Below are 8,010 nucleotides of genomic sequence, written 5' to 3' on the forward strand. Positions count from 1 at the left end.
TAACATTTTGTTGCATATCCCAAGTTGTATATTGTAATAGCGATCTCAATTCTCCGGTTGCTTATGTAGCCAAAACAGCAGAGGGAGATAGCAACAGACTCAGCAGAACCCTGAAGTTTACAGAAATACAAAAAAAACCTTTGGAACATCAACCTTAAGGAGGACAACCTCAGCATGCTTAGGGGTCCACAGGATACTGTCTGAATGCTGAGAGCAAGAAAAACCAAAATAAGATGGGAGCAAGAGATAGAACGGAATAGCTGGTAAAGGAGGGGGAAAGATATACATAAATATAAAAAGGGTAGAGAGAAACATCCCATTGTTTGGCTAAGTCATTTCCTCATACATCCTGAGAAGCTGGTTTTAAATGTCCCCAGGCACAGAAGTGAGAGCTGCCCATTGAAATAGAAAAACTGAAGATTTTAATGTAGTTCACATCTCCACTTCCATCCCAGAATCAGTCCAATAATCTCTGAGCATGCTTAGTAGGCACAGAATGTTGATTGGGGGGTGGGACAGAGTGGGCAGTTGAAATGCTGAACAAAAGCTGTCCACACTGCAACTTTTGGTTGCAGGGCCCCACTTAACCCCTCTAATCCTAATAGCAAATTTGCTGGCTTACCAGTATGGCAACAAAACAGCCTCAGCCATTGTAAAGGTGGAGGATTCTGTATAGTCGCAGAACTTCCCGTAGAGTGTGGCACAAAGCCTTTATCAGCGGATCAAGATTTTTATGGGAATTACCATCTCCTGATGCGATCACTCACATGTCCACACACATATCTTAACCACTTATGCAAGTAGCAGGATGTCATGGATGTAACTCATGAAGAGAGAAGTCAAACCAAACGCTCCAGGTGCAAGGAACCAAGCAACAATACACTGGACCAGAAATGAGCTTTTTATACAAAATTTATAATATGAAATGGTACAATTAAACTGAGTAATTAATTGAAATAATTATATGAACAGTCAATTGGCTCGGGTCCAGGTTATTTGAAAGAACATATTCTCCCTTATGAGCCTGCCTGTGCTTTAAGATCTTCTGGAGAAGCCCTTCTTTCAGTCCCACCTTCTTCACAGGCACGCTTGGTGGGAACGCAGGACAGGGTCTTCTCGGTGGCTGCTCCAGTGCGCTGGAACTCTCTTCCCGGGGAAGCTAGGCTGGCTCACTCCTTGATGGGCTTTCGGAAACAGGCTAAAACTTTTTTGTTCCAGCAGGCCTTTGGAGAATAACCTGGCCCTCCATCTATGTTAATGTCTTATAATTTTGGTGTGTATTTTAACTGTTTTTGGTTTTGTTCCCCCCCCCCCCAATGTATGTTTTAAACTTTGTAAGGCCACCTTGAGGCCCAGCATTGGGCAAAAGGCAGGATACAAATAATAATAATAATAATAATAATAATAATAATAATAATAATAATTTTTAAAAACCAGCCACATCAGCGAAGGCCTTAACAATCAGTTCCACAAAAAGAGTTATACCACGGAATCTACAGCTGTATCTGGAAGTCTACAAGTTTTCTAGAGTGACCATATGAAAAGGAGGACAGGGCTTCTGCATCTTTAACAATTGTATAGAAAAGGGAATTTCAGCAGGTGTCATTTGTAGGCATGCAGCACCTGGTAAAATTCCCCCTTCATCACAACAGTTAAAACTACAGGAGCCCTGCCCTCTTTTGTATCTAGTCACTCTAGCTATACTCCTGCAGTTTTAACGGTTGTGATGAAGAGGGAATTTCCCCAGGTGCTGCATGCCTACAAATGACCCTTGCTGAAATACCCTTTTCTATACAACTGTTAAAGATGCAGAAGCCCTGTCCTCCTTTTCATATGGTCGCCCTATCAAACACACCAGTTCTATCTGGCAGTTTACTACTACAGACCCCCAATGAAATTTCACTTCAAACAGGAAGTGTTCCTCAGGTATTCAGATGGACATAATTCGTAACAGTTTATAATAATTTACAAGGCTCATAACAATTTGTAAGGATTGATAATATTGGGCGGGGGGAGGAAACTCTTTTTAAATTGCTTGGTTCCTTGCACTTGGGAGTGTTTGGTTTGAATTAGTTCATTGGAAACTTTGTCTGTGTTGGTTGACATGCTTGAGGAAAGGGCCTGAAAAACATACATAATCCATGAGGAAGCAGAGCAAGACATTACTAAAAGGGAAGACATGGCTTAAGGCAGAGGTGTGCAATTTCAGGGGGGCAGCATTGTCGTCGTCCCCCCCCCCCCAGAATCCTCACGTCACCTCTGGTGTTGCTGCAGATGAGTTTGATGCTGGAATGGTGGCAGCAAAAATAATAACAACACATTTTTCAAGAAATGGAGGCATATGGTGAGGATGGGCCTTGTATAGAAAAGGGTATTTCAGCAGGTGTTATTTGTATGCATGCAGCACCTGGTGAAATTCCCTCTTCATCATAACTGAAATAACTTGGCATGTTTAGCCTGGAAAAGAGAAGATTGAGGGGAGACATGAAAGCACTCTTCAAGTCCTTGAAAGGTTGTCACACGGAGGAGGGCCAGGATCTCTTCTCCATCCTCCCAGAGTGCAGGACATGGAATAACGGGCTCAAGTTAAAGGAAGCCAGATTCCAGCTGGACATCAGGAAAAACTTCCTGACTGTTAGAGCAGTACGACAACAGAATCAGTTACCTAGGGAGGTGGTGGGCTCTCCCACACTAGAGGCCTTCAAGAGGCAGCTGGACAAGCATCTGCCAGGTATGCTTTAGGGTGGATTCCTGCATTGAGCAGGGGGTTGGACTCGATGGCCTTATAGGCCCCTTCCAACTGCGCTATTCTATGATTCTCTGAGAGAACAGAATTGTACTCCCTGGGAGGCTTCCAGGAGCTCGATTTTGCTTCCAAACAAGTTTGGAGTGACACTGGAAAGATGCCAACAGAACATGCCTTCAGTAAGAGAGAACTGCATGGGCACACAGGTGGTTATACACACACAAACCTTCACTCACTCCAGTTTAATTCTGGGGGTGTAGCTCCACCCTTTAAGACCGCAATCCTATACACACGTACTTGGGAGCAAGTCCCATTGAACTCTTCAGTGCGGTGTTGTGCTTAGTATTGGGGCATGAGTCCCCACTTGGCCATGAATAAAGCTGACTGTGTGACTTTTGGGCCAGTCACTGACTCTCAGTCTAACCAACCTCACATGGCTGTTGTGAGGATAAAATTTTATTTATTTATTTATTTACAATATTTACATACTGCTCAATTATCTAACACAGAGTCCAGAGCGGTGAACATAGGTATCAACAGTAAAAGAAAGAAGATTTTAAAAACCTATTAAAGTTGTTCAGTTTAAAAAGAAAGGAACCAGAAAAATAGTGTCTGGTCAGTTGAGGAAGGCTTCTCGAAACAGAGTTGCTTTCAGGAGACGCCGGAAGCAGCCTAAAGTTGGCACCTGCCTGACCTCCAGGGGCAGGGAGTTCCACGGAGAAGGGGCCACCACACTAAAGGCTCTTCTCCTGGTGGATTCCAGTTGGGCCACAGATCCATGTAGAACCACCAGCATGCCCTCCAATGACCGGGCAGGTTGATAGGGGAGAAGGTGCTCTCTCAGGAATCCTGGTCTCCAGTTGTTTAAGGCTTTGTACACTAGTGCCCATTAAACCTGGCTCGGTAGCCAATAGCAATTCCCTCAGCAAAGGCGTTAACTTTTGTAAACCACCCAGAGAGCTTCGGCTATGGGGTGGCATATAAATGTATAATAATAATAATAATAATAATAATAATAATAATAATAATAATAATATGCTGAAAAGAGTCAGCTCCTGACAACAGCTGAGCTGCTGTGTTCTGCTCTAGCTCCAGCTTCCAGAGACGTCTTAAGGGCAGCCCCAAGTAGAGAGCATTGCAGTAATCAAGCCTTGAGAGGAGAAGAGGCGGCTCATGTAAGCCATCGTGGGTTCCGGCAAAAGGGTGGGATAAAAATGTAATAATAATGATTAACAACATCAATAATAACAACAGTGATGTATAGGATTGTACTGTATGACTTGCAGATTGAGAAAAATAAGCTTTACACAGAGATTCTAAAGGGTTAAACTTAGGGTGACCCTATGAAAAGGAGGACAGGGCTCCTGTATCTTTAACAGTTGCATTGAAAAGGGAATTTCAGCAGGTGTCATTTGTATATATGGGGAACCTGGTGAAATTTCCTCTTCATCACAACAGTTAAAGCTGCAGGAGCCCTGCCCTCTTTTAAATCTGTTCACAGTATAGCTCCTGCAGCTTTTACTGTTGTGATGAAGAGGAAATTTCACCAGGTGCAACACGTATACAAATGAGACCTGCTGAAATTCCCTTTTCTATGCAACTGTTAAAGGTACGGGAGCCCTGTCCTCCTTTTCATATGGTCACCCTAGTTAAACTGAGTCTTCCTGCATTTCAGTTCAACATGTTTTACCACCACCACAAGCATGTGTATGTGTGTATATGTACACACACCTGTACACACATACACACACACCTGTACTAGGGTGGCCATATGAAAAGGAGGACAGGGCTCCTGTATCTTTAACAGTTGCATAGAAAAGGGAATTTCAACAGGTGTCATTTATATGCGTGCAGAACCTGATGAAATTGCCTCTTCATCACAACAGTTAAAGCTGCAGGAGCCCTGCCCTCTTGACCAGATACAAAAGAGGGCAGGGCTTCTGCAGCAATTTCACCAGGTTCTGCATATATACAAATGACACCTGATGAAATTCCCTTTTCAATGCAACTGTTTAAAGATACAGGAGCCCTGTCCAAATTTCTATATGATCACCCTATATGTACCTCAGGATAATCTGCACAAAACGCTATGCCATCATAAACTTGTTAGTCTAAGGTGAAAATATGGTTCTTTATTTGCCCCAGTGAGCGAGAGGTGCAATAAATTTGAAAGATTTATTTAAACTTCCAAGCAGAAAAAGCAATGGATGTTTTCCAAACATATGAAAGATAAACACGTTATATATATATACAAGAAATACGAAAAGCAAATACATGTAAATGCAAAAGAACATTACACACAGAACTAAAATATGAAACAGGTAATGATTACAGAGGAAGTACAATTGTAACTAGAAATCACAAGATGGGGGTAACTGTTACATGCAAAAGATTAACTCTCATTAGAGCCTGTTTGGAAAAGCAATATACAACGAACTATAGTAGAGCCTCAAGTGAAAAAGCTATGATATCCAAAAATGATTGGCAGGCAAAATTAGCAGCAATCTAAATGGTTACTTAGCTCCACCTAAACTCCCACCAGTCCAGACTAGTTAAATGCAGCTCCTAAAGTTTCCAACTATATAGCAGTATAGCTTAAAGATTAAAAAGGGAGGGGAGAAATTTTTGTAGTTACCTTACGAGCGGGCGACATTTTTTGGCCTACAACTCCCATCAGGCTTAGCCAGCATAGCCAATGGACAGGGATGATGGACATCCCCCTCCATTTTATTCCATCGCTCCTTTAGGCCTCTATTCCCAGCACACCTGGATCTACATAAAGGGATCTGAATAACAGAAGGTGCTACTATATTGGAAAGGGGGGGGGTTGTTGCTGCAGAAGACGGACAGCTGCCCATCTGGAAATGGATTCTTAGAGGCAGTTTCTAGCTCCCATGCCAGGGTTGACATCAAGGGTAAGCATGGGCTGTTTCTATACCTGCCTTTTTTCCAGGGATCATCCCTGTGCATGCAAATAATACACAGGGGATCCCCGGAGCAGGCAGGGGTGATCCCTCCATTTTCCTGGGGTAATCCTTAGGTGTAGAAAGGGCCATAGTTGGGCACATCATGCTGACGTAGGGTGACCCTATGAAAAGGAGGACAGGGCTCCTGTATCTTTAACAGTTGCATAGAAAAGGGAATTTCAGCAGGTGTCATTGGTATATATGGAGAACCTGGTGAAATTCCCTCTTCATCACAACAGTTAAAGCTGCAGGAGCTATACTAGAGTGACCAGATTTCAAAGAGGGCAGCTTTAACTATTGTGATAAAGAGGAAATTTCACCAGGTTCCGCACATATACAAATGACACCTGCTGAAATCCCCCTTTTCAATACAACTGTTAAAGATACAGGAGCCCTGTCCTCCTTTTCATATGGTCACCCTAGCTGACGGCCCATATCCCCCCCTGGAGTCACTGCTCCTCTTCACCACGAAAGCCTGCTTGTTCACCTGCCTCTCGCTCTGGCCCAGACAATGGTGGTGGTGCAAAGGAGGAGCAGAAGACGCCACGGCCTATTTGCCTGTTGGCTCTCTGCCTGCCAAGCAAGCAAGTGGCAGCCATGATGAGGAAGTAGAGTGACCATACGGAAAGGAGGACAGGGCTCCTGTATCTTTAACAGTTGTATTGAAAAGGGAATTTCAGCAGGTGTTGTGATGAAGAGGTGTCAATTCCCTCTCCATCACAACAGTTAAAGCTGCAGGACCCCTGCCCTCTTTTGTATCTGGTCACTCTAGCTTTAACTGTTGTGATGAAGAGGGAATTTTGCCAGGTGCTGCAAATGATCCCTGCTGAAATTCCCTTTTCAATACAAGTGTTAAAGACACAGGATCCCGGTCCTCCTTTTCATAGGGTCACCCTAGAGGAAGAGGAGGAGCAGGTGGTGGAAATGGCAGTGAGAAGCTAAACTCACTGTGGGATGGGCCCCCAAAATCCTGGAGCCGGCATTGTTCCTTCCGCCCCACACTTTCAATGGGGCCTTTTGATTTTTCTAGGCCGGATGTGGTGACTTCCAAAAGCATTTGGGTGAAGGACATCAGAGAGGATGAAGTTGGAAAATGCCGAAACGGCAAGTGAGCTGACGTGTCCAGACTCAAAACCCAGTAAGGCAATGAGGGGGGCAGGAGAGCTACAAATAGAAGGGGGGCTCCCCTCCTGTGCATTTCTTCTAAAGTGGGGCAGGAAGGTGCCCAATGCAGCTGACCCATTCAGGGCACTTCTCCCCTACTAAGCCAGGATCCCCCCTACATTAGGGTCCCCACATTTGGAATTTTGAGGGAAAGTGTCATGGACGGCTCTCACAAAATGGCGGCCATGGGGGAGGGGCTTGTCCATTCACAAAATGGGTGCCAGGAAGGGCATGGCTAGGCACGGAAGACCCATTTCACAGAAGGCAAACTGATGAGACTTGGCCAGAAACTGAGTCCAAGGCCGGGCCCATCTGAGCCCCAAACACCAAGCTGCATAATTCCCTACTCCACACACATAATGCACAACAAAATGCCCATTTCACAGAAAGCAAACTGCAGATGCTCAGAGAATTACACAGTGAGGTAAAATAAGCTCACACACACACACACACACAAAAGCAAAACACACAAATATCAAAAGACAAAACACCCCCTCTAGTTTTCCCCCCTCCCCCACATGCAAGAGGCATTCTTGGAAATACAGACGGTGACGAAAACCAGGACTTTGCTTTGCAACATGCCAGCTTTCCAAATAATAATAATAATAATAATAATAATAATAATAATAATAATAATAATACATAAATTTAAAATAAAAATCAGGCAGGGCAGGAAGTCTGGCAGATGCAGTGAAGAAGCGGATTGAGATTTCAAACCCTACTAGTGAATCACAGTTCTTGTTCTGGGGACCAATCACATGGCAGCAGCTGCGATACATCATGTTTCAAGTTGGGGAAAAGTCAGTTTTGCTGTTTGTTCTGTAACTGCAGCACAATTGGAGATTGTGTGAATATTTGAAGTATTTCTCCAATTAAAAGTGTACGTCCGTACATCACAAATAGAGCAATGGCACCAGAGAAAAGCGTTGATTGGACACCAGGAATAGAAGCAGGATGGTTGCATTACGTGAATCAGGTCTTTCAATTGATGCATAAACATTTGAATTTCGTGAAACAACATTTTCTATAAGCATGCAAAGTTGAAAAAAGTGTCCACAATTTTGGTCACCATTGTAGAGTGTATAGACAAGACCCTTTAAAATGCCATAGGACTCTTTGTCGCATCTGCTACAG

The 8,010-nt window shown here is 43.8% G+C and overlaps 1 protein-coding gene across 1 annotated transcript in view; it reads left to right on the top strand.

The window, feature by feature from the left end:
* The window catches only part of LOC134396293 (zinc finger protein 420-like), a 162,263-nt gene that overhangs the window by 40,168 nt on the left and 114,085 nt on the right, over positions 1 to 8,010 (top strand). The window lies entirely within an intron of this gene.

This window comes from Elgaria multicarinata, chromosome 3 (genome assembly GCF_023053635.1).
Source record: "Elgaria multicarinata webbii isolate HBS135686 ecotype San Diego chromosome 3, rElgMul1.1.pri, whole genome shotgun sequence".
In the NCBI taxonomy this organism is placed as follows: Eukaryota; Metazoa; Chordata; class Lepidosauria; order Squamata; family Anguidae; genus Elgaria; species Elgaria multicarinata.